A 27,619-nucleotide genomic window follows, 5' to 3' on the forward strand; every position below is an offset into this window, starting at 1 on the left:
AGGAGAGGAGAAAAAAGCATCAGCTAAGGTTGGAACAGGGGATAATTATGAAGTGTCTGAGAGATCAGTACATTCAAGGGAAAGCAAAAGCAAAGGAGCCTTTCTTGACACTGAAGAGGTAGCAAGAAAATCTCTTCTTGTGCCCTCCTGACTAAAGTGGGGAGAGGCAGAGCTTAAAAGGATAATTAAAAGCCATGCTGCCAGGGGCACAGATGTGAAGGCTTTAAAAGGCAAACACAGCCAGACTGCCAGAGCCCTTGGCAGGCACCCACCATCCCCAGGGGTGGCTCTCACCTTTCTGCCTATGCAAACCCTGCTGTGCTTGTAAGGAGGGGTCAGAGCTCATTTTCCTCAGCAGCAATGGACATGCCCAGTGCTCATAAACAACTCTGCTTGCCCTGCAGTGCAGACATGAACCTAGTGAGGCACTGGATTCTGGGTCTTCCAGGTGCACCCTCAGTACCACAGCCAAGCCTCAGGTTTCCCCTCCATCCATGGGGCTGAGATACTCCCCTTCTAAAATTCAACTCCTGCAAAGTTCTTATTTTCTTTTGTTGCAAACAGCTTTGTCCCACAGCAAACAGTTGTTAAGGCTGAGGTAAAGATTATTTTCACAGTGCCTCAGATTTATCCATGCACCATTCACTCCCTTCTTCATCACTTTTTTTTTTTGTACCCTCCTTCAATATTTCATCCAATAACAGCTAATTAGTTCCACTTTCAAAGCCAACTTGTCCATCATCTTAAAGTGACAAAATGTCTATTTTGATCGGTTTATAGAACCAGTCTCCATCATCTACTACGGCTGGATTTTAAGTATAATTTCTATTATTTTCACACAGAGGAGGAATTTCCTATGAACAGAGTTGTTTCCTTACCTTCCTTTAAATCTAGACTTATAACTCTCCTTTGCCTATGAAAAGAGTTGCAAGAATTAAGATTTTGATACAGATCCTATCATGATAAAAAGTATTTTTTATTATACTTTTCTGCTCACTCGTCCTTTACACTTCTCATCTGATACATGGTCTATAAGCTTTGAGACGACTTAATTTCATTCTTTGTTTGTACAACTCATAGTTCAATAACTGCTAGGTTTTTGTCTGGTCCAAGACTAGATCTCGTAGGTATTGCTATAGCTGAAATCATAATAACAGCAGCAGAACAATATAAAGGAAATCTACCTGGAGGTCAAAATTTAGCCAAAATGTGTGCAACTGCATTGTCTGCCCTGTGCTCAAAGAACTGTTTGAAAAAGCTAAAGTTTCTGGAACGTTATTGCAAAGCTACCAGGAAACTCACTGTCAGAAAATTGTAGCCATTGGGCAAGTCTGTCCTTTAAGCCTATGACTACGAAACATCATCTCTGAAGTACAAAAAAAAGGCAAAAAACTGAGCAGTGGGATCAGTTGGAAAAGGGAAATAAGATTTCTTGCATTGGTCTAATAAACAAATCTCAAACAAATTACCTGGGATTGAAGCTTGGGGATGCTCCCCATACCACCTACCCCATCAAACAGGCTATAAAATCCTTCAATATCTGAATATCAAAAGGTATGGATCCTAAGACATGTAAAATCTTCTAAAACCAATCCACTGGGCCACAAAACTATGTTAAAAGTATTATCTGGCTTAGCAAATTCAGTGTACTGAAACTTTCCATTTTTCTCCATCAGAAAAAAATATAGTGAGTATTGAAATTTACAGTGGGATGTGTCCTAGCCAATACGTAAGCAGAGTTTCTCTATACATTCATGCTAAAATATAGCTGACCTTTGATTGTATGCACATATTTTGATTGTGTGTATATGTTTCTATTTTAGAAATGACGGTGGGTATGGCTCTAAACATGAGCATTTCAGGGTCAGGACATCAGCATCTTATTGTTTATTCTTTTAGACCCTGTGAAATCAGGTGATGTCTGTAAAACAGCTCCAGTAGTTTCCTTTCTGTGAAGTCAGTAAAAAGATAAACCATTCTAGCTTTGATTTGTATTTGAACTATTTCATACAACTCTCTCACTCATAACATCCCTGTTTATCCTCAGTACACAGTGCAGAGCGTGAAGCTGGATCCATAGATTAAACATGCTATCCATCAGCTGCCTGTAGCTGCAGATAATTATTTCAACTGCCATTTAAAAAAAAAAATAAATCAGAATGGTGCCAAATTGAAAAATCTGTTCCTCACTTCTCCTGGTGCATGAGGTCCCTTGTTGGGTTATTGAAATTGCTAGGCTGTTCTCGTAGCCAAGGAAAAGAGGGAAGACAGATGGAGCCATGCATTTTTGTAAAAACTCTGAAGAACTGTCCTCATGACAACCCCTTCTCTGTCTCCAAGGCAGTGGGTAAATCTTGTTATGTGTCCTGCTCTGTATTAAAGATATGCCAAGCATTGCCTGACAATTTTGGCATGTTTTCTGTGGGGATTTACTTGTAGTGCATCATTAAGGAAAGATATTTTTCATATGATCTCCTCAAAACAAAGCAAAAACAAAAATCCAAATATTTATATACATATATACATATATACATATATGTTATATATATAAAATGTTTTTGTCCTGAGGGAAGATTAAATTAAGTATTTATTTGAGAAAAATATGTTTGAATTTTAATTGTTGTGGTAATATACTCAAAATGTGTGTGAGCTAAAAATCCCAAGGCAATGCAGATCACTTTCTAATATGTCCCGGGTGTTAGAAATGCAATGCATTTAATTTCACACAGAACCAAATCCCATTCAGAAGACCTATACAAGAAGCAAGGCTGTTTCAACGCTGCATTTTAAATCATCCAAGTATTTTCTTTTGCTTTGCCTCTGCTCAAAAGAAAAACGTGCCCTCTGTAAAACCATTTCAGCAGTGCCCTTCCCATTTTCAAGTCTATTTAGTTTATTTTACCTTTCTAATTTCTTATTAACCTATTCTCTTTCTGCTCCCCAGAAAATCCTAGTTTCCTCTGTACACGACATTGATACCTCTAAATATTTTGTACTTGCAGATAAGTACATGACCAGGAGACAGGAAAAACAGCCTTATACTTGCTCTGTCTCCATATCTAGAAAGATATCTCTCTCTCTCTTTCTCTTTCTGTCTCTCTCTCTCTCTCTCTCTCTCTTTCTCTTTCTGTCTCACTCTATCTCTCAGAGCACATTCAAGTCAATGCAAATGATCTATGGCTATATTTTCAATTTCTATAACACCTCCCTTCAAGTGCCTTACAAATAGCAGTGAATTCATAACAACGATGAGAGGTAGAGAAATATAAATAACCTTACTGAAAGATGGTAAAGGTTGTTCAAGATGGCCTTATTTTTAGAGGTATTGAACATGCACAGCTGTCTTTAACTTCAAGAAGAAAATGGAAGATGTTCATCACTTCGGCAAAGAGGATTCAAATCCTTGGCCCCTTCTGCCTAAGATTTAAGTGTCTAATTTTCTCCAGCTCAAGTACAATATAGACTTGAAGTAGAAATCCTGCAAAAGTTATTTGCCTATGTTATATAGAAGATTGGATGAGATGATCATAAAAGTGATCCAAACTTAATGTCTGTGAACTTTGAAGATAGTGGCTTAGGTAATATTTCTGCAGTGAATCTTCAGTAGGATCAGGAATAGAGCCCAGGGTCCTCTGACTGACATTATTTTTGATGCTTTTATCACAAATCTATGCTTGTTCTTTTCAAGTATGTTAAAAAGTCTTGAATTAATAAAGAAGGGAATTGATAAAACAAGCAGATGTGTTACTTTGTGAACATTATGCACGTTAATGTTTATGAAGTTTATGTAGTACCATTAGACACAATTCAATCGTATCCTGCCTTTAAAATAGACTATTTCTAGCAAAGAGTCCTTTAGTTTTTTTACCAGTTTATTGTGCTATATCACAGCAAAATGCTGCACTTATAGGAGAGGCAGCAAAGAACTGATTATACAACTGCATTAGAACATATTGTCCCTGAGAATCAAATCTGCTGAATAAGTTATAAATGTGATTTTCTCTTATTCTGCCTGTTATTTGACAGAGAATTGAAAGAAAAAAAAAAAAAAAAAAAAAAAAGCAAAAACAACCCACCTTACTTTTTTATGTTTTTGTCTCAGGCTGCCACTGTTTTTATAATGTATGATTTACCTTTTAAATATGCACCACTACTTAATAAAATACAAATTTGAAAAATCAATTCTAAAATTGTTAAAGAAAGAACACATTAAAATGAAATTATTTAAAGATTTATTTGTTATCCATGCATGACCGAGCACAAATAATTGAGTATCAATTGTGGGAAAAACAACTGTTCCTCTTTTCATCTCAAAATCTCTCTGGTCACTTGGTTAGGAATGGTTTATGATTCCTCCTTTGCTTTGATTTATAAGCAAGTCATTGTTCAATTTAATTGTGTCCAATATATCACCAGAACATATTGCATCCTGGCATTTTACCATTTATAGCTTCACAGAAAAATTGATACTAATAAAAGCCTCTGTTTCCTCCCCTCTCTCTCCCACCCCACAAAGAAATCTAAGAAATCAAAACATTCAATGTACATCAGTGAATCAATAAGGGCAATAAATCAATGTAATTGATTAAAAGTTATGATATGCTGGACTATCCGTGTTTATCCAAGTGAACTCATGTCAGTTTAGGTCTGCACCTAAAAAGACAATTGTGGATTCCTCAAAAAGCAGAAGTCCAATAACTAGCTTTAAAGATCATTAAAAATCAGAAGTTAGAAGGTTTCAGTACAATTTATGACCCACTTGGCAGAAAAATATGGCACACTGCCAAATTGTAGTCTAGACAATCCCCTAGGAATTATGTTGTGGCAAGAAACATCCTGTTACATCATGGAAAGAAATAGAAACCAAAAGAAATTGGACATTCTCGGCCAGTGAGACAACATGAGGTAAGCTTCAATTCTGTGTGTTGCTACTGCGATGCAAGTTTTATCAGTAGATGATACCTTCTCCCAGGTAACAAGTGACAGGACAAGAGGAAATGGCCCCAAGTTGCACCAGTGAAGGGTTAGATTAGTTACTAGGAAGAATTTCTTTACTGAAAGAGTATTCAGGCGCTGGAACAGGCTGCCCAGGGAAGTGGAGGAATCATCATCAAGTGGTCAAAAATCATTTAGATGGGGCACCTGGGTCATGGTTTAGCAGTGACAAAAGCAGTGCTAGGTCAACAGTTGGACTTGATGATCTCAAAAGTCTTTTCAAGCCTTAACAATTCTGTGAACTACACAATTGTAAACTAATTTGGGTGGGATTTTTGCCCAGTAGTGGATTGTCACCTTCTCTGAGAAGGAGAAGGTACTGGCACTGTGGCACTATGAACTTGTGCATTCTCCCTCAGTTGTTCTTGTAGGAGAGGCTTCCAGAGGGGTATAATTACTGCTGCTCCAAAAATGAAGATAAGAAAAAGGGGCAACATGTGAGGCTGGCATTGCACCAAGGCTGTGGCAATCCTCCTGTGACCTCTTTTCCCACCGACGTGGACATCAGACCACGCTATGAGAAATATTGTCCCTCCCTCAGCTCACATCTCAAGGCAGCTCTTTCAGGTTATGCATTGACCACCTGATTGCTTGCTTCCACTCTTTGTCAGAGCAGTCCCAGAAAGTGTTGGCTCAGCTATAGCCTGCGTGGCTAAGGAAGGTGAAGGTCTTCATGCTTTGCATTTCAGGGATGGTCAATACTTACCCTAGGCCATTGCTGACACTGAGTTCAAATAGGGAGAACATCCAGCTGTGACTCTTTCTCTTATTCATGGAAAGTTTAAGCTACTTCTGTGAATTCCTTAATATTTATAATCCCTTCATCAAAGATTTACTGGGTGGGGTTTTCCTGCTGTGGGAGGTGAAAGAAAGAACAAGAAAATGATTCAGTACCTTCTCAGCCTCATAACCCTTCAAACTAGGATGCAGTTGAATTTCTGAACGACCTATTTATCAGTAAAGTGTCAGTAGGAATTGATGAAACCTTAAAAGCCACAGTTAAGCAGCATGCAGCATAAAGATGGAGAGCAGAAGAAGCTGTGTGCATTGTGCTATTAAGAAGAAAGCATGCTACCAGCAATAGTCATCTCTTTTAATTCAGATAACACCTGTGAGGAATATTTAAATCACATTTAGTCTGAGATTAAAAAAAGAAAAAAAATTGACTTAATAAGAAGGCACTATGAGACACCATGGTGAGAACAGACTAAAATAGACGTATGATACAAAACCCTTTTTGAAACATCACTCTATGCAGTGGTATATTATCAACAGAGCAGATGAATAACTAAAATCCAATCTTGCTGGCTTGATTTTGTTACATTTAAGGCTATTATTATAGCTGCAAACGTCTAATTTTACTTGATTATTAAAATTCTTTGCAATGATTATTATGGCCCCATCAATAATAAAGAGTGTTGTCTGTGTGTATGCATGCATGCATGCCCAAAGTTATATACAATTTTCAGCACTCATTGTGGAGTCCTACTGCTTGCCCCTGCCTGCATACCCCTGTGTAACTATTAGTTTTTGCTTCCCACTCCTTGCTTTTGAGATTATTTTAATTTCCTCACTGTTTATCCTGAATACAGTAAGGATTGTGTATTCTATACAAACCTCACAGCAACAAACTCAGTAAATCCACAGAAAAAGAAAGTTATAAAAAAGAGAGGAAAACAAGGTGAATGTAGAGAGAATTGAATCTTGCTATCACTGTCTTTTTTCATGTGTCATCAGGTAATGAATGTACAATCTGCTGTACCTGGTAAGCACAGGATGTTAAAAGAATTTACTGTATATGAAGTGAGGTGTAGAGCGGTTATCAGTAATGCTCTATCTGAAACAACACTGTAATAGCAGCTACAAAAATGTATGTAGGCATCAGACCTACACAGATAGAAGTGCACACGTGTATTATAAATCATAGAATCATCAAGTCATGGAATGGCTTGAGTTGGAAGAAACCTTAAAGATCATCTCATTCCAACCACCCTGCCATAGGCAGGGACACCTTCCATTAGGCCAAGTTTCTCAGAGTCCCATCCAACCTGGCCTTGAACACTGCCAGGAATGGGGCAGCCACAGCTTCTCTGGGCAACCTGTTTTAGTGATGTCTACATGCACACAGAGATGTACACAGAAATTTACGTCAGTGACATTTAAATACTGTCCCTTTTCCAGAGCTCCCTCTGTAAGAAGAGTGATTTTTCTCTGCGTATTATTAATTACTTTAATCCTGTAATTACTTTAGTTGCCTGCAGAGCTCTGAGAAATTGTGAAGAGTTGCTTGGCAAGCAAGCTCCAAAAGGAAAAAAAAAAAGCTCTCGAAATTGAATGACCTCCATGAGCCTGGGGTGGTAACCATCGCTAGAGAAATGGAAGGGGAAATTTCAGCTAATAGGAAGGAAAAGAAACTGTTCACCAAGGAAGAGAAGATAAAAATCACTGCAATTAGGAGAAAAACAAACATGTTGTGTCTTATCTGTTGCTGGGAGGCCCTCCATCCCTATCCTTAGTCAAGCCGGTTGTGTGTGGGAGCAGCACTGCAGATGGAGCACACATGGGGCATTATTGCCTTAAAGAGGAGAACAGCCCATGGGGCAGAACTGTTCTTACTTGGTGAAAGCAAAACTTGTGAGATAGTGAAATAAACACAGAACTCCTGATATCCTTGCAGGAAAAGCTCATTTTTTTAGTGGGTCATGAAGCACAATGGCAGATATTCCATACCAATGGCAAGGAAGCCGTGCCAGGCTTTTGGCAGGTAGCAGGAATCACTATGAATTTAAAACAAAAACTGCAACAAAAGACAACTACAAACACAACAACAGAACAGGAGAATTTTTTTTGAGAGCTGGGGTCAATGGTTTGGTATTTCTGCTTTCCTTGTCTTCCCTGGTTCACAGTCACTATCTTTCTCAATAAGAGATTATTTTTTTAAAAATATTTAAAAAGAGAGAAAGCCAGTTGCTGGCTTTGGAGCCATCACATGACTAGGTATAGCTCAATGTATAGATCTCTAAATAAATTCCAGCACTGGTCAAACGCTGGGTTGTGGAATGTAACTTACTGAAAATTTCCTTTAAGTGACTACCTTTCAAGACCTCTGAGAAAAGCCACAGATACATGAACGCACATATTATGTGTGGAAAATCATTCTTTCTTCTTGCATGAATTTATATGACATGGCTTACTCTGCTCAGTATCATCTAGATTTGTGCTTCTCTTTTTTTTTTCTAAACTAAACCATCTTTATTATTTAAAAAATTACCTATACATCATATTTTATAGTTTTTCTTAGTCTTATTTTTAGTTGACTAGTTTCTGAATCCTTTTTGCATTTTCTGTTGATCTTTTTTTATTATTATTATTATTGTTTAGCTTGTGGTTTTGTTTGCTTGCTCATCCACCTGTGTAGGAATACTTTTATAATCTATTAAAATGTAAGGTTCTAGTGCCTTTTTCAGACTCCATCTGAGATCTTACAAACCGATGGCAGTGTACGGAGCACACATTGAGAAACACTGATAAATGTCAGCTGCTTGAGAACAAGATATTCTCTTATCTTCAGAAAGGACTTAGGGAATAATTTTATGTGTATGTAGCCTGTAACATGGGGTGGAAAACTTGTGGTATCTTATAATAATAAAAGATTCCCTAAGAGATGGCTAGTATCTAACAGGAAGCATGATCAGTGCCTGACTTGGGCTGCAGTGTCATTGCAGTGTCAGATAAGACAGAACAGGTGACTACTTCCACCAGAAATGTGCTAACAAAGTAGAAAAAGTTATCTTCTGCCCAGGTCACCTCATCAGCATGTGACAGGTCGATGCAGTGTCCCCGAGAATGTGCTTGCAGAACATACTTCAAGGAAATCCATGTTTCTGTTCAAATACAAGGAGTAAAGAGGTGAGGCAGTTATAAGCAAAATAAAGAAAGAAGAAAATCCTTGGTAAATGGAGAGATAGGAAGTGCATTCTCTAGTAGTGGTTATGTTTTATTTTGAAAAAATGTTTTATTCTTCGCACAGTATTCTGTTTGCCCTGCAAAGAGAAGATGGTCCACAAAAACCTTTTGGAGTTATCTAAGTCTTTCTTCCCAATGGGCTATTTTCTTCAAAAACTTTCTGCTTATCACTATCTAGTCTACTATAAAAGTATGTATTTCTTTTTCAGAACAATTTCACGAGTTCCAGAAATAAGGGAAAAGATACTGCTCAGAATTTCTCATTTTACAATTTTCAGATGCTCAACACTCACAAGAGCTGTTTAGTGCCTCCATATCTTCAGCTCATCTGGGACAAAGTGAAATCACATTGTGACACTTACTCTTTTGTTGAAATAATAACTGATTTTTTCTGAAAATGTGCTGCATCTGACCATCACAACCAGAGCAGCATCCAAAAGAAGGGGATCATTTTGTCTGAAAATGCCTGGACTTTCCACCCTCTGGAGTCAAATCTATTCCATGCCATTGCTTACAAGATTTCTTTCAAATCATGTAATTTCATTGATTCCCTTAACCATGGTTGGCTTTGCATAATTCTTCGTGAGTCACTGTAAAAGACACATATCTATATTAAACATTTAGACCATGACCTTCAACACCTGATTTTATTTCACGAAAGAGCCTTGAAGGGTGTCATTACTGGAGATCTTGTCAAATCTTTCTGGTGAATACTCACCAGAAATTTGCTGAGACTTTTGACACAAGAAAAACCCACCTTACATAGGAGTATCCACCTCTTACAAAAGCTGTTCTCATAATACTGTGAAAATGAAGCACTCAAGGCAAATAATCTTGAGATAAGCTGCCCTGAATTGTCTTGCATTAACCACAGAGTAAGACAGCATGCAGTAGCTGTGGCTGTAATAGGGCAATGCCCCATCTCTGAAATGAGTATCATCCACCCAGATTCTCCTGTCCTATCATACTCTCCAGAATTCTATCAAAAACACAAGTCTTGCAGTTTTCAGGGATTTTCATGTGAGAAGAGATACACAACAATTCAACAGAGTGTTCTGCAGTAAAATACTTGTTCCATAAAGACATAAAGACTGAGCAAGCACACAGCATTCAGAAAATAAATACCTTAAAGAACATGAAGTCCATATATCTGGCTTTACTATTTTCCTGTAAGTCTGTGTATTCACATCTGTGGCTTTTCAATCATCTTGCAGTAACTGTACTCAGCTAGAGAACATAAGCAAAAATTAAGACCAGACTACCAAAAAACCCCACACATCACTGTCAGTGTCAGAATAGCATAACACCAATAATCATCAAAATCTAAAGTCAGATTTCCAAGCCACATTTTTCTTATTCCTATGTTTAATGTCCTCTCTAACAATAGCCATTCTCATCTCTGGTGTTTATCTGGTGCCACAGTTCAAAATGTATTCCCACTAGTTATATCATATATACATTACACTTTTTCAAAACATATACACATATAGGCACAACTTCCCATCCAGATCAGCAACAGCAGTGAACATGACTCAGAATGACAAAAGATGATTGATTGTCCTTCAACTGATGAATTTAGAGGAAAAACAGATCTAGATGCACAGATAGTTATTCTGGCTTGCAAGTGCACTGTTTATTTCTTATTAAAAGGGAGACACCAATTTCTAGCATTTTTTAAATTCAGACATTACCCCTAGTTACAAAGAGAGTTTACAATCTTAATTATTCTCTTTTGGAAAAAAAAAGCCTCTTTTTAATTTTTTCCTTTAGCCTTGTTAGTATAAGAGGGGACTTCTCAATTTTCTAAGGTATTTTGTGTTATTACAGATCTTGTTTTCTTTACAAATAATACTTTGAAGCATATATCTAGCATCTCAACTTTGTAAAACCATGGATACCAGAAAGCTCCTCTGTTTTCAAGAAGTTCCTTGCCATCTTTTCTTTCTTTTATTCAAATAAATGTGCAGATAATTCATAAATTTTGTCACAGCTGCTATTCTCATTAATAACACAGACTGCTTAATAAGAAAAATCTATAATTAGTCTTTAATTCTAATAATTATTAGAATACAAACTGTCAGATTCATTCTTCATGAATGTCACTGACTGGAAAAGAAGATTTGCGGAGATCATGGCATTGTTCAGCTATCACAGTTAGAAGCACTGAAAAAGGACCTGAGCAGTTTGAGTGTAGAACTCTCAAGACTCAAAAGACTTTATTATAACCACAAAATTTTCACCCTGATCAGAGCCATGGTATTGACTTCTACCATTTAATTTATCATACTTTGCTGAAGGACTGACATAATGGAAGTTCATTGAATCTCATATCCTCTCAGAGGCAACTCTCAATAGCTGTTTATTGTTATGTAAACACGGATTCAGCTTTCTTAATTAGTGATGACAGTACCTGAAAAGTTCAATTCAGGTAGTTCAAAGTTCAGGTTCAATTGCAACTACGATCCAAAATCAAATGTAAATTCTAACTGCTTGAGACTTCAAACTAGAAGAAAATGTAATGTGAAAGATTGCTTGTAGTGAGATTTTTCACACTTTTGCTTCTGTCCATGGACAAAATTAACATTAAAACAGCTTTTCTCATAGTATTTTGGCACTTCCAGATCTGATCACAGGAAAATAGTAAAAGGTAAAAGTAATTTTTTAAACAAGTTGCAGAATCTTAAATTATATTTGGCTCTAGCAAAAGAATATAAATTTAAGTCTTTGTCTTTATTTTTCCTTTCTTTCTTATCTCCATCTTTCTCTTTCCCTTTCTTTGCTGTTTTTTCTCTTGCTCTCTGTCTGTCCTTGTCCCAAGTTCATTCAATCCTTTTCAAAGTTTTTTAAATGCTGCTATTACCATAAAGCTCAGTTCACCAAGGTGTGGAAGCAAGAACCTGAGAATCAATATGTAAATTATTCTGTTGCCTTTGAAAGAAATATTAATATCTTTAAAGAAAACATGTGCTCTACTGAACTAGGCCTTATTTTGGCTCTGCAATTTGGCTCTGTTAATAGAATTAATCCTTCTTAACTATTGATCTGGTAGCTGACTGCTGGTGTCATTTGGCTAGCCTAGCACTTACCTAAGTTAGTTTTTGCCCTAAAGAACTAGTAAGGTTTCTTGTACCTCCAGCCTGGAAAACCTTTCTCTTTTGGTCATATCTTTGTCAGAAGAGGAAATTATGGCCTCATTGTTATACACTACGAGAACTGAGCTCGTATAAACACTGGTGAAAATTTGTATGAAATTTCTCCAAGTGCCTCCAGGCAAAATTTGCAAGGCTATTTCTAGTAGAATAATTGTGTGGTCTGAAAGAGTTAGCCTGATTTTCCCTGGAGCAACATGGGGGACATTCATATAAACTGCTCTGCCAGAGCAGTGGAGGAGTCAGTAACTTCTAGGAGGAGGGCAGCTGAGGACAGAGATTTCTACAAACCAGAACATTTGGAATTGGAAAAAGATATCTGTCCACATCCCTTAATTCACTTTTCTGAAATGACAAGACTAGGTGTTCTCACCTTAAAAGGCTACAGCAAGAATATATTAAGAAGAAAAAATTCTGTGGCACTGTGGAAGCAACATGGGTACCCAAGATAGTGGATGATTTTAATTATATTCTCCAAAACTATTAACATATACGTGAACAATGTAGGGAGTCCTAATATGCTCTAAATATCTTTGTTGAAAAGAATTATTTAAAACAGAGGAACACTGTAAATCTCTGCAAAAATTTTCTGACAAAATGTTTTTTATTAGAGTATAGTAACTTGTGGAAAAAAGTATCAGACTGACAGTTCTGGAAATGTCTCTCTGTCCACAAAAAATGTACTGCACAGGGAGCAGGAATAAAAGCTTCAACAGCAATGTTCCTAAGCTCTGATCTGAAGGGACTACCATCAGCCCATTATAGTCCTTGGCTGGTGACAAGGGTGCCAATTAGTACTGCCAAGTGCAATGATGGCTTTTCTGATGTGGATGCCTCACTGCTGGAAACTGGAACCATGAAACTCATTTCCAATAGCCCATTGAAGAGCCATCAGATGGTAACAACTTTTAGTCACAGACTTAGACTGGCATTGTACTGACAATGCAGAAATAAAAGACTCTACATCGTATTACCAATCCCAGAGCAATACAACTATCCCTCCATTATATTTCTAGGAAGGACAGACCTTACAGAGATTCACTGAGAAATCATAAAAAAAGAATGTGACTGAAACTCTTTCTTTCTTTCTCAGATCACTGTGTTCAATCCTCATTTTAATTAGTATTAAATACTTCTAAGTACTGTGTAGGTGCAGTGAAGGGTAAAGAATGGTAGAGACACATGAAATCTTTCATTTCCATCTTAGTATTTATTTTCATGTGATTTAAAGGTATTATTGTAACACCTTTTTGATGGGCAATAACATGAAAAAAAAGGTGACTTGAATCCAAATTTTAAGCAAGTCATCTCAGCCCCCAAACCACATTATCAACATGCAATTTCCTTCCTCACAGGCTGGCCAGGGACACTAAGTCTTTAGAAGAACAAACTATTCTGCAGACATAATAATTGGAGAGAAAAACTATTAAGGGCCACCAATCTTGCAATGTTGTATCATACCATTTCTGCCATGTTTTACCATATTCCTTAGTAGAAAATGTTATTTGGCTACATTGAAAAAGTTTTCATTAAGATAAATTACCTTCTGTATGAAGCTGTGTAGGCATGTATATCTACATAAGTATGTGTATTGTGAGGGTTTTATGGGTATGTGAGACAGAGATACTATATCTTTTGTTTCATTCATATACATAGACATACATAAACTTTAGATATACTCTAAATTTGGAGTGATTTCATATGTGCTTTCCCATTAGTTTAGATGAAGGTGACCATTCATGCATTTTAACAGGAATATAACTTGGCAGAATAACACCTTGAATCATCTTGTGTTTGTTTTAAACATGTCCTTGTCACATAAACACACATAATGAGCAATAGTGAAAAATGCTCTCTGTGTAATTGTTTTTTAATTCTTCCCTGCCTACTATTAGTCAGATCTTTTTTTTTCCCCAACAGATAAGCCGTAGTATGTAAAACCATTCAAGATTTACAAGGGTTGTTTTTTCCTTGGGTATAACAAATTGCAGTATGAACAATATTTCTTTATCTTTGTACATTACTTTCAGATGTCTCAAGTAAATAAATACTCAAAATGTACTCATTTAAAGTAAGAAAAGATTTCTAGTACACAGAGATTTAGGAACATATATCTTAGAATTTTTTCATTTGGAAAACACCTTGAAGATCACTGAGCTCAACAATTAACCCAACACTACCAAGTCTACCACTAAGCCATGCAACACATTGACACATCTTTTAATACCTACAGGGATGGCGACAACCACTTCCCTGGGCAGTCTTCAAATGCCAGAGAACTTTTCCATAAGAAATTTTTTCTAATATCCAATTTAAACCTCCCTGGCACCACTTGAGGCTATTTCCTCTCACCCTATAGCTTGTTACACGGGAAAAAAGAACATCCCCACCTTGCTGGAATCTCTTTTCAGGTAGTTTTAGAGAGTGAAAACATCTCCCCTGACAGACAGAGGACAATCACTGTCCTAACCCCGTAGGTTATACTATGTCTAATACAAGCCATGATGCCATTGGCTTTCTTGGCCACCTGGGCACATGCTGCTCCTGTCCAGTTGCTGTTGACCAGCACCTACAGGTCTGTTACTGCCAGGCATTTTCCAACCACTCTTCCTTGGCCTGTAGCATTGCCTGTGCTTGTTGTGACCCCAGTGCAGGACCTGGCAGTTTACCTGTTAAACCTCATACAGAGTTTGGTGTCATTGGAAAATTGACTAAGGATGCCCTTGATCTCCTCAAGATATAAAACAGGACTGGCCCCAGTACTGAGTCCTGGAGAACCCTACTACTGACTATCCACCAGCTGGATGAGATTCCATTTCCCACCACCCTGGGCCCAACTATTCACACAGCTTTTTACCCAGTGAACAGTGTATGAACAGCCAGTTTCTCCAGGAAAATGCTGTGGGAAATGATGTAAAAGCCTTCAGAAATGTTCAGGTAGACAAGATCTACAGTCTTTCTCTCACACACCAAGAGGTGACCTTATCATAGAAGATCAGGTTGACCAAGCAGAGCCTGTCTTTCAGAAACCCAGGCTGTCTGGGCCTGGTTCCCCAGTAGCCTTGTACATGTTGCATGATGACACTCAAGGTCATCTGCTCATAGATCTTTCCCAGGACCAAGGTCATGTTGACAGGCCTGTGTCCCTTTATGTAGATGGGCATCACACTGGCTAAACTCCAGTAAAGTGGGCTCTCCCCTGTTAATTAGCAATGATGGCAAATGAAGGAGAGTGGCCTGGCGAGCTCTTCCCACAGCTCTGTCAGCATCATTGGGTGAGTCCCATCTGGGACCATGTGTCTAGGTTTGTGTCTAGGTTTGTGTCGGTGGTGGCCACTGACCATTTCCCCAGTATGGAGCTGCATTCTGCTCCCTGTCCCCATTTCCCAGCTCAGGTGCTGGGTATCTGAAGAACATCTGGTCTTACTGTTAAAGCTGGAAGCAAAGAAGGCATGAAGTACCTCAGCCTTCCCCCCAGGCTTTGTCATACAAGCAGCTGAAAATAAAAAATGTTCACGACAAGAAATTTGGGAATAAAAGAGGGAAAAGCACATTTTCAAACAACTCAGTCTGTCAGACAATCTCTGGAAGTCAGACAATTACCATTTGGTTGTACAATAAAGCCCACAGATGAATAAGTGTATTCATTAGAGCAATTTCACTGCTGCCCTGGCATGCAACCTGATCCTGAGACTCTCATAACTTGATAGGACAAATACTGTTAAATTACTCTCCACTCAAAGCCTCTGAGCCATCAAAGCCTTTTTGTTTTTTTTTCAACAAACAAGCACAAAAAAAAGATCAAAAAGTATTAGTACTTGCTGAAAAATGCATCGTTCCCTTTTTTGACCAAATACATCCTTTATCAAAGAATGAACCAACTCAGCATTCAGGTTTACAATCACTCTAGGAAGCACTCTTTTCAGTATTAGCTCCTAGTTCACAATCAAACCCACACAACACATTTTTGAGCCTAAAGGATCTCCACTGAGGAATTTTGTTTATGTGGACCTCAGATGCAAAACCAAGGTCTAAGTATAATATACCACTGGAAAGCATAACGATGAAAGGTTAAAGTAAGGAGAAGAAATCATTGTCTCTGAGGACAAATCCACAGTTCTTCCCTGGGCAGAACAAGTGTCTGAATCCTAACACCATAGCAATTTAGGTTTTGGGCTGGTACCTGTGATGAAATGTGTTCTAATTTGTCCTGTTGTACTCTATTATTCTATCACAGAGGGATTTTCTTTGGTTTTGTGGAATGAATCACACTGGCCCTCAGAATTCCACTCCCAATCAATCCAAGCTGTAAAAGAAATGGGATGTTTAATATTTATACCTCTATTACTTTTCAGGGGGGTTAAGAGAATCAAAATTAGATTTCAAAAACTTCTCTTGCACAGAATTTTTTGTTAAAACATGTTGACCTTTTAAAAAAGCAGACATATTAATAATGGGCTAGACCACAGGACATATTTTCCTGTCTCCTTGAGTGTCTATATGCTATAAAGAAGAGGTGTATGCACCAGTAATGTTCCCTTAGTCACAGAACAATATGCAGGAACTCAGCAGACCACCAACATTTTCAGAGTAGAAAAAGCAAGTGCTATTCAGAGCAATGCCTCCTTGTGCCCATGAAGACAACCTGGCCCAAAACTAAAAGCCACAGCTGGCTTTAGACTTAGCAGAATCCTCTGTCTTTGCTGCCAGTTCTCAAGCACTTGAAGTCTGGGGACTTGCTTTAATTTTTATGGAAACTTTGAAAAAAATATGTAAAACAATATGCAGTTTGTGTCCAGCTAAATAGAGGTCGCTTTTACTGTGTGCTGGCCACTAGCATCACTACAGCAAAATTTCACATGAGGCTACAATCTGACAATAAATTTTCATATATACATATAGTAGTATCATCAGTCATCACAGCATCAGAATTTTCAGACATTTGTGATTTGTAAGAATGCACCAGCTAATTAAGAGATGCTACTAGAACAGTCTGTGGTTATTTAAAATATTTACAATTCACTACAGGCAAAGCATTTTAAAATTAAGCTGCAACATTTTTCAGATTGGAAGATGTGACTTAAAAGGATTTGATCCTGTTCTTACACTTTCATTTTTTATAGATTTTACATTTTTGGAAATGGCACTATTTTTATCTGGATAAGTAAATGCATGGTTTTTTTATTTTTCCCCTCGGCAAAAGTCACAGCCTGCAAAGACCTGATTTTGAAACAGATTTTTTTTTCTCTGAAATTTTTTCAAACTGTGTTTTCCCTTTAGAGAGGGGTAAATGTTGCTCTCCTCTAGGCACACACTTTTAGAATGTTGTGTGTCAGGTGGACAAAAAATTAAGACACTAAGGGCAGACCTTGAAATACACTTAATTTGTGCAGACAAATTGGGGGTGATGACTGCAGTTTTTCTCGCTTTCCCTTGCTGCAAACCCGCAAATATGCAAAAGAACACAGTGCAATGTTTTGGGTGCAGGATAGACAATCTGAAATGTGTCCCCATATGTACAAGAAGTACTTTGCAGATGTCTGAATCTTTTCTATTTACATGACAGATTGTAGAGACTCCAAAGAAGCTGTTGCTCTCATTTTCATGCAATCTTTGCAGTCTTTCCTTTTTTTTTTCTTTTCTATTTTACTTTTTATTTTTAAAACCCTTAATTAACATAACTGAGTCTTCAGCATTGTACCTGTGCACTGCTGTGAGAAGACCCCACACCCTGAAGAGCTTGTGGTTGAGTCCAAGTGGGGTTAAGAATCTGAGCAGATTGTTTTAGTGGCGTCTCTCATTGCAAAGCCTTATTTCTACTGTTGGGTTTACCTTTTGTAGCCCCTCTCTGAGCAAGAGATGTATTATTCCCATTTTGCAGGAGAGGACTTGAATCATGGGCATGCTGCCTTGCAGTTATGTAGGAAGTATGAAGCTAAAGAACTATTTCACCTCAGGGCTCCTGAAGCTCTTTCCCCATGGACATTTCTGCCAATCCAAATGTGAATGAGTTCCTTGATTCCAACCTCTCTCCTTTCCCCTTTTCCCACAAAAGATGAGACATATGGCAGTACCTAAAAGAATATGAGGAAAAATAGCTACAAATTTCTGGAATGGCTCAGTACTTGTGCTGGGCCCACCTATTTAACTGTGCAATGCTCTCTGTGTCTTGTCCACTCAGGCAAGCATTCTGTCTTTCCCTTTTTGTGTGTTCTCCCATTTTCTATTAAACAATATTGCCGTTAAGGTTGCTACCTCCAATACACGAACAGGCTCCTGCAACAAATAGATTTTTCAACTTGAAAGAAAAAGTTTCATTCAATTTAAAGTTTCACTTCATTCCCAAGTATTTCTTGACTTTTTTGGGGGAAAAAAAGGTGGTTTTTTGTCTTTTTGTCTTTTTTTTTTTTTTTTTTTTTTTCTTTTTTTTTATTCTCAAGCATTTCATACCAAAGGCAAGATATTCACTTTGGAAAAAAATCAAAACCATTTACAGGATGTGTGTATGTGTGTGTGCAGGTGTATGTATTGAGGAAGGGGGGATTTTTACTTCTCAAAAATACATCAGCTGTACTTTATTTGAAGTTAGTCAGCAAATTAAACCATAAGATGTTTCAATCAGTGAAAGAACATCAGAGTAATGGTGCCCAGATCTTTCATTTCTAGCTTCCCCACCCTGCTTAGCTTTCAGATCCAAATCCAAATTGCATTTTTCTCCCAGTAGCCATCCCTTAGGAGGACTCCCCTAATGCCTTCTTTAAGGGATCCTTAATGTCTAATAAGAAGGCCCTGCTCTGCTTTTTTCCCACTTAAACAACCCTCAGCAATGCCCCAAATAAAAAGCAGAAAGAGAGCATAAGGTTAAACTCTAAATTAATAGATCAAAGGATAAGAACCCTAATTCTGAAATAAACTGACTATGGAAAAGGATTAAAATGGAGAGAGAGGATTATAGTACAATAATTGCGACAGAAGACTGTGAGTGAATTGGATGGAAAACAGGGGGTAGGCTTTATTCTGCATTTCTGAGCAAGCAAAATGAAAAGAGGATCTGAAAGATAATTAAAAATCCAAGTGGACTCAAGGAGGAGAGGAGGCCGAAAACTCACCAGAATATACTGCAATGAATTCCCTGCTGTGCCTGCCCAAGACCCATATCAGTTTCCTTTAAAGAATATATCTACTCTTGCTTTACATTCCATGGAGGAACATAATAATTGGAAGAGTGCAAGATTTCAGCTAATTTCAACTTTACCGCCATCTACCACTGAATCTCCAGAGGAGAGCAAGACTCTGAGCTCTCAAGGAGGAGAGGACATGAAGAATTACTTCTAAGTTGCCTATTCAGCCACTATCAACCCAGCAACATAACAGCCCAGTGCTTCATGTTTCGTAAGTAACACGTATTTCCCCAGACTCCTCTGGGAGGCAGAGAAAGACTTGGGATATAAACATGAACATGGCATAATAGAAGGAGTTTATAGGCAATCTATAAAGCCAAATTGAGTGGTATGTTAATAATGAAAAAGTTGATAATGGATTCCAAAGGAGTGGAGATGTGGGGATAGTCTTGAAAGTGGACCAATATTAATTGCTGCAAAGCTTATTTATGTGTTTACACAACATAAGGGGAGCTCCTGCCAGCAATATCCCTAGTGAAAACCAGAATGTGCAAATAAGACAGCTTTTAGGGAAAAATATGAACTGAGCATCTCTTCTATCTAAATCTTCATTTGAGGAAGTGAGAACTGAGCACGCATCAAGGTACAAGGACTGAGTACCTGCTGAGCAGTGTCATGGGAAAAAACTAATGAAGTCTTGGCCATATTGAAGTCAGTGGAGTTTAGAAATATTTCAATAAGGCCAGAAGCTTGATCTTTACCTCATTGATTAAATATGCCATGTTACACTACTACAGCATTATACAGATTTTATCATTATAATTCTACAGGAAGTGCTGGCAAAGAGAGAAGTTTGATTGTTTCTTTATTTATTTACTAAGCACTTTAACTGCGATTTTCATCAAAATGAAAAAAAAAAAAAATTGGGTATCTAAATCCTATTACTGTCTTTAAGAAAAGGAAAAATAAAACAAACCCAAACTGAATGCAACATTCCTCACCTCCCCCAAAAAGCTTCAGGTTTAGGTTTCTTAGCAGTCATCTGCACTCTTGATGTTTATTCCTTACAAGACCTGTAATCCTCTGGCATGTTTGAATATGCACAATATGGGCATGATTATGCCCATATTGTGCATATTCATATTATCTCATATGAATTCATATTCATATTATCTCAAGCAGAGTCTAGTTACTTTAGTTGATGCAGGCATTGATAAAAAAATATACAACTTTGTGCTTTGGTGCAAACTTTGTTCACAATAAAAAAAGAGGGAAAGATAACACTCCTAATATGTCTCTTAAAGACAGGGTTTCTAGTAACTTGCACAACTTTATAAAGGGAAAGCATTGTGTTATACTTTAATTTTCAAGCCTCATATTATTTAATCAGTAACCATCATTTTCATTCAAATAATGTGTATATAAAAACCATGATTTCCCATTTCTTATAATCTTTAATAAATGGAAAAACCACTTGCTTGCCCCCAAAGAGTAATCAACACTGTGTTAATAAGCTCAGGCCTGGGAACACTTTTTCAATAAGAAAAACATTACACATTATAAAATCAATAATGTTGCCTGACAAATGAGGTTGTGCATAAATTTTTGACATGAAATCATACACTGAAGTCTAAATATAAATTTGGCAATGCTTTCAAAGTCTCACGCTTTATGATAGCTATTCTGGAGAGTGAGCTGTACTGAAACTAATCACATAATTTAAAGGATACATTTGCTCTACTACAGCAATAAAGATACATTACATCATGATAAAAGCCATCCTGATTCAACCTGCAGTGGAAATTTGTGAACACCGTGATGGGCTGAACCCCATGTGGGACCGGCTGGCTGCTGTTTATAAACCATGTAAATAAAACATTTAGCACCATTCTAGCAGGCCTCATTTTCACAGTGCTCCATAAATATTAACTAATTAATCCTCAGGACGGCTGGGATATAACTGAACGTTGGAGACGAGTGAGGAATCGGTAGAAAACCACAAATTTGACAAATGTAGTCCTTTTTTCTGTTTATAATTTACCTACTGACAAACTCTGCTTATTCTGAATTTGCCTGCCATTGAAAGTGAGCTGGGAAATGCTTAATGCAGAATCAGCTTCACTCCATGGATGCCTCACTGAAATATTCACTGCCACAAACCTCAAGAGCTTGTCAGACTTTCTCAGGACAATGCCTAGGCCAGTGCAGCCCAGGGAACAGCCCCAAACTGAAGCTTGGCCACAGCCACTCTGTTTTAAGGGTTGAGGGAATATATCTGTGCATGTGCAAGCTGTGCTGGCAATTATCTGATCTTTAGCCTGTTTTACTCACACTGTGGAGGCCGCCAGTGGTTCCAGAACCAGGCTGCATGCAGGTGAGCTGACATCATCTGCACCAGCAAGCAACACAAATGTTTGCCAGCACAGGACTGCACCACTCAGGCTGCTCCTTAGCAAGGGCAAGAGGCTCCATTAATGTCATTTGATCTCTCATCCATCCTTCCACATCTGCACAATGAAGTCCTATTAAAACCCCCTACCAGGCCATTTCTTCTGTCTTCCTCTATTGGGTTTTCATAGCAAGATTTTTATACATTTGCATTTATATCTAGGGTGGATTTTCTCATACACAGTCCAATTTTTTGATGATTAATGTCATTTGACAATTTTTTGATGATTCTCATTTGACAATTAATCACATTTTCCAAGCCACAAGGTGAAATATTTTTCTAGCAATACTCCTGCTCCAGCACAAGGAGAAATATATTTCACAATTTCCACCCTTAGTTCAAAATTCTTGATCCCATAGGAACTTGGGCGGTTCCATAGAAGCATAAAAAAGTTTTTATAAATTATACAGAATTTCCACCACAAACCCATATCTATGGGATTTTTAGTATTTTGTTTCTTTAGAAGACTGAAGGATCTGAACTGCTACACATCAAGGTAATATAACAAATAACATTACATTAGCCTTCACTGAAAACTCAGAACACTGGCAGCACCTTAAAAACTGTGCCTCTTTCTTTAATTCCTTTAATTCTTTAATTTCCACAGTAGAAAAGTGAAGAGAAATGGTAGAAAAGTATAGGACTCCTAAAAAATAGTTAAGATTGTTAAAATTAAGATAAAATAAGAGGATATGTCTTTCATTTTAAGCAATTTATTACTGAAGGAAGGAACACAATCTACCAATACAGTCTAGCATTGATTGTTTTCCTCTTTCTTTAAAGGCTGAATAATTTTATCATTATTAAAATAACTTGATGATGAGTTAGCAAGAACAAAAAGTTAAATAGCATGTTTGGGAACTGCAACCTTTTGTTGTAGAAGTAGAAATACAACTTTTTCTTCACTAAAATAATTCTTAAAGAATCTGAGTCCTTCATAGATTCATAAAAAAGGATAGAAATAAATGGTCTGTGATCTGTGATTTGCCAGAGGAGTTTTGCAAGTGTCACTGCAGAGGTTTGTTACCAGACCCCATGAGTATAGCCCAACCCCGAAAGCAGTGTCTGTGCCCATTTCCCAGGGTCTTGATTAACCTCATTAGTGAAATGTAGGCTGGTGACCTGCTCTATCAGGACAATCCCAGCAGACAGGGAACATGGAATTGTAGCACCATCAGACAAGCACTCCCCTCATTTCTGCCTTGTATTACCACAGCTCAGTTTTAGCTTCTAAAAAACCTTGCTCTGGCCTGATCCAGTCAACCCCAGGATGATGCTTTGCAGGATGGGATATTTTACAATGGCTTCTCTCTAGATGGAGAGCACATTGCAAGAACACACGCACAAAAAAAGACTACTATAGATCTGTGGAAGTTCATCTCACTGGGTAGAAGTTCTTATCATCATTATAATAGCTATAATACTGGATGGATATTGAAGAAATAATTTTACTAAAAACATTACTTTTAATTCAACCCAAAATACAAGTGCTAATTTAGTTCCAAGGAGTCCTTAGACACAGGAAGAGCAAAAATTGCTTCTTTGCTTAAGTAGGCAAATCACCCATAGCCCCTTTCACTCAATTGAACTTGGATAATCTCAAATACATCTGCAGTACCTGCATAAACTTCATCAGCCTTATTGCTCTGTAGCAGGTAATAGATATTTGAATCTGATAGTCATTACCATTCCCAGTCAGAAGTGCTCTTTAGTGTGCCCTAAAATGGCTGATTAAAGCACTATTTCTACCTACTATTTCTCAAGTGGACTGAATAAGCAGACAGGAATATAGAAGGGGAAGTGGGGTGGAGAAAACAGATCCCAGTCTGGGATTCTGTTGTTAAAAGTGATAAATATTAATTATTTCCAATTAAGTTAAAAGACAAAAAAAAAATTTTGGATTGTAAGACCTCTGGGACACAAGCAATTATTATCCATCCATTTACACAACACCAGTCTGGTTTTTTATCTCTTTGGCCTTTGGGCACAATTATAATACTTAGACACAATTTATACAATTTTACTCTGAGTTATGAAAGCCTGATATCTGACACACACTGATGATCTGTACTTCATGTTGAAAAATTGCTCCATGGGGCAATTATAACAAAAAATATCATAAGTTCAAAACTAGTCCATATACAGAAAAAGAGAGCTAACTCCAGTCCATAAACTTTGAAAGAAAATTAGCCCCAGGGAAGGGTAGGAGATGATGAGCATGAGAATAAATTAAGTCAGAGGAAATTCAGATATGCAAGTGAGGGAAAACAAAATAGTATGCACTTACCTGGGGAAAGTCTTCCCAAAGTCTTTGAAACATGTGAAAACTCAGTGCAACAAAAGACTGGGAAATTATCCTAGGGGAAACATTCTTACAATAGAAGGCATAAAGCAGGATGGAAAAGTAGAAGCTCCCTGATTCTCAGTAGCAAATGCTGCTAGAGAAGCTAAAAAGGGACTTGCTAGAGTATTTTCAAAAGGTATCTCCTAGAGCTCTTACTGTTTAATGTAAGAGAAAATCACTTGACCAGTGGCTCTGGAGAAACCTCCAGTGGGACTGGAAGACAATGTGGAACTGAGAAGAGATAGGCCCAGTAGATAGATTTGAACTTTGAAGTAAAAAAAGTGCTTTTTTGCTCATGAAACTAGACCAAAATCATTCTCTTGCTGCCAAACACCATAGCTGTTGAAATGCCTTATTGAATTTTTTTCAGATGGAAAAGAGGAAACTTTCTGGATGGATGTACTAAATAAGAGTATATCACTGTTTTTCCAGCAGAGGAGTATGTGCATTTACTCAAGAGTGGTGGTTTCATTTTAAATTCACAGTCCACCTTAGCTCGAATTAACTTGCAACTGCAGACAAATCCTTAGAGAAACATTGATGAAATGCCAAAGTAATAGAAATATTCGGTAGTCAGTTGATTCATCCAGGTCTAAAAAATTTTTTAAAGGCTTCTTCAAAGTTTTGGTTTGAGGCACACATGTGGTAGCATCTCTTAAGATCAGATATTGCAATATATTCTGATTTACTTCACTGCCATGCTGCATAAACACTAGCTTGTGCTGCAAGGGTCCTGGCATGACAGGTTACAAAATGTCTGTGAAGGGTTTCAGATGTCACAGGTAAAACCTTGGTTAGTAAGAAGGGATGTACTGAGGGGAAGCCACAGTACCAGTGGTGAGTACCAAATGCTGATGAAGGCTACAAAAGAACATGTACTTTTGGGGACAAAGGGGAAAAAGTGCTACTCGGGGATGGTTTTGATGGAAATCACAGCATGAAGATTTGGGAGAGTCAGTAAATAAAAGGAAGAAAACCTAATACCAGTCTGTAACATTCTCTCCTGGGAAAAGATGGAAAATAGTTTGACATATTGGGGTTTCATGAAGAATGAGAAAGGTTTTTAAGAAGGTGTGTAGTAAGAAATAAGTATATAACTGCCCTGAGTGAGTTTCTGTTTCTCAGGGATCTGCATTAGAAAGTCATCCAGTCTGTATAAGAAATTGTCATCCAAGCCCTAGCTGGGCTTTTCCACACAAAAATGTTCCTGTACCTTATTTCACCCTAAATTTTCAACGTATTTTTCAAAACCAATAACAATTAACTGCTGGAATAGCAACACAGGACTCTCTTGCTTATATACTTGAGAATTAGATTAACTCACTTAACCAGACTGTGATGGATTAATTAACCACAGATTAACTACTGATTAACCTTCTGGCCTTTTCAAAGATGATGTGCTCTGAGATAATCTTTAACTTCATATGGCCCGCATTCTTTGCAAGGAAAGATCAAGAATAACAGCAAATTTCTTTATTATTATTCTTTATTAAACTGTATGGTCTAGATGAAGTGAAGATGCACACCTAGCTAGGGAGATAGGCCACATTTTTAACTGCATTTTTTGACCTACTAAAGGTTATTACATCTACCTTATTCTTTCTCTAAAGCTTTTGACCGTTAAACATACAAAAATAGTATTACTGTAAACGCTTTCTTCTTAGCTGTTGGACTTCACAGCTGGTCTTAGACCGGATTTGTGTTCAGTTCATCAAACATTCACAGATTCACTGGAAAAGTGAATTATGCTCCTCACCAGTAAAATTTGCTTCGATCATTTGTAAACTTCATCAGTGATAATCTTGTACTTCTTCTAAGATGCAGGAAAAGTGTTGAATTACATGAGATTGAGGACCAAATATTCTGAAAAATGCTACCATAGGGTGACAGTGCATTTACAATTAGATCATATCGTCCATCATTAAGAAAAGGTTACAATCCATTTAATGTGTGTCATGTGCATTTTATATCTTTCTAGTTTCTTAATGAAAGCGTTATGCACTATCAAGTCAAATAGCTTGCAGAGTATGGTACATCAATACAATTACTTTAAAAAATAGCTTATAATCTAAAAAAAATATCAGCTTAGTTTGACAGGATCTATTTTCCATAAACTTATGTTGATTGGCATTAATTCCATCCTTCAGCTCTTTCCTAACTGAGCCCTATATCAGATGTTCCCTTATTTCACCAAGGATCGATGTCAGCCTGACAGGACTATAATTATTTGGGTTGTCCCATCTACCATTTTTAAATATTACCACAACATTAGTTTTATGCTGGTCTCAATTAAATGCCCTTACTCCTGCATATATGTATGTAGCTCTCTCAATATCTGGCTTCCATCACAACGATCTGACATTCTAGCAGATAACGCAAACCCAGAAATTCACACTGAAAATGACAGGAGTAGATCAAACTAAAGAGTTGCCTCAAATAAAAAAGTCTCATCTCTCACTGAAATAAAAAAGTCTCATCACTCTTGAAAGAACCTCATCCTCTCTCTCAATGCTCCCTTCGTCGTACAACTGGGAAAGGCCGAGAAAAGCTGTGCTCCTTGTAAGGTGGCCAGGCCACAGCCTCTGAGGAGAAGCTGACTGAAAACAGCAAAAACACCAGAGACAGCCCTGAGTCACATTGATTAATGTACTCCTGGAAGGCACCCAGTGAGGAGGAAGGCACACAAACCCAGCTAGAATAGGAAAATCTGGCTCTGTCTGATTTATGTGACAGGAAACAAAGTGCTTGGTATTTAGCAGGAAGGTAGAAAGTTGCAGCTGTGTATGACAGAGTCAAAAGTCTAGATTCAGGTGCCCTACATTTCAACCAAGGACCAGCCCCTGCTGTTCCCTATTGACAATGTGCCTCTGAAGGTCTGCAGCCAGACAATAGGAAATACCATGAATGGGGACAGAGATAGAATTTAGGCCACATTAATTTCTATCAAAGAGCTGACATGTATAAGAAAGAGGGAGTTAGGCTAAAGAGTGAATATAATAAATTTTTATTTTTAAAATTCCAAAGACAGCGGTCAGTTACTGGTTGTGGGACCTCCATCCTTGGAAATGTTCAATCCTCAGTTGGAAGCAGTCCTGCAAAACCAGATGTAACATTGCAGTGAGCCATGATTTGAGCAGGAGTTTGGCTTGGACAACTCCCTAAAAACATGTCAGGAAAGGCTGAGAAAATTGGGATTGTTCAGCCTGGAGAAGAGAAGGCTCCAGGGAGACCTTATGAAGTCTTTCAGTACCTGAAGGGGACTACAAAAGAGCTGGAGAGGGACCTTTTCTAAGGGGTAATGACTTTGAGAAGAGTAGCTTTAGATTGGCTATCAGAAATAAATTCTTTACTGTGAGGCACTGGCATCAGTTGCCAGAGAAGCAGAAGTTTGAGTAAAACTACAGTAAGATAAAACAAGGTTATTAAAACTAAGACACAGAATTATAAGAATAGACGTAACTAATTTTTTCACTATCTGATTTTTACTCTTTTCTAAAGAAACCCAGGGAAAAGCGCCAGTAACAGCAATGGTTTGAAGCAGCAAACCCATCAGGTCTGTGTTAACTACTTTGGATGCAGTAAGCACAGAAAAAGT

General features: G+C 37.7%; 1 long non-coding RNA gene across 5 annotated transcripts in view; it reads right to left on the reverse strand.

Moving 5' to 3' along the window:
• Positions 1 to 27,619, reverse strand: part of LOC134415486 (uncharacterized) — a 184,527-nt gene that overhangs the window by 42,718 nt on the left and 114,190 nt on the right. Inside the window, exons 6-8 of one of the 5 annotated variants that reach the window (XR_010027062.1) lie at positions 10,087 to 10,188; positions 8,803 to 8,879; positions 5,645 to 5,848 (exon numbers count right to left, since the gene is read on the reverse strand). The exons of 2 other annotated variants lie outside the window; for them this stretch is intronic. This is a non-coding gene — a long non-coding RNA (uncharacterized LOC134415486). Of the gene's footprint in view, positions 1 to 5,644; positions 5,849 to 8,802; positions 8,880 to 10,086; positions 10,189 to 27,046; positions 27,117 to 27,619 lie in introns of those variants that run through there. 2 more of the 5 variants (XR_010027063.1, XR_010027064.1) reach the window with 2 other exon arrangements.

This window comes from Melospiza melodia, chromosome 3 (assembly GCF_035770615.1).
Source record: "Melospiza melodia melodia isolate bMelMel2 chromosome 3, bMelMel2.pri, whole genome shotgun sequence".
NCBI lineage: Eukaryota > Metazoa > Chordata > Aves > Passeriformes > Passerellidae > Melospiza > Melospiza melodia.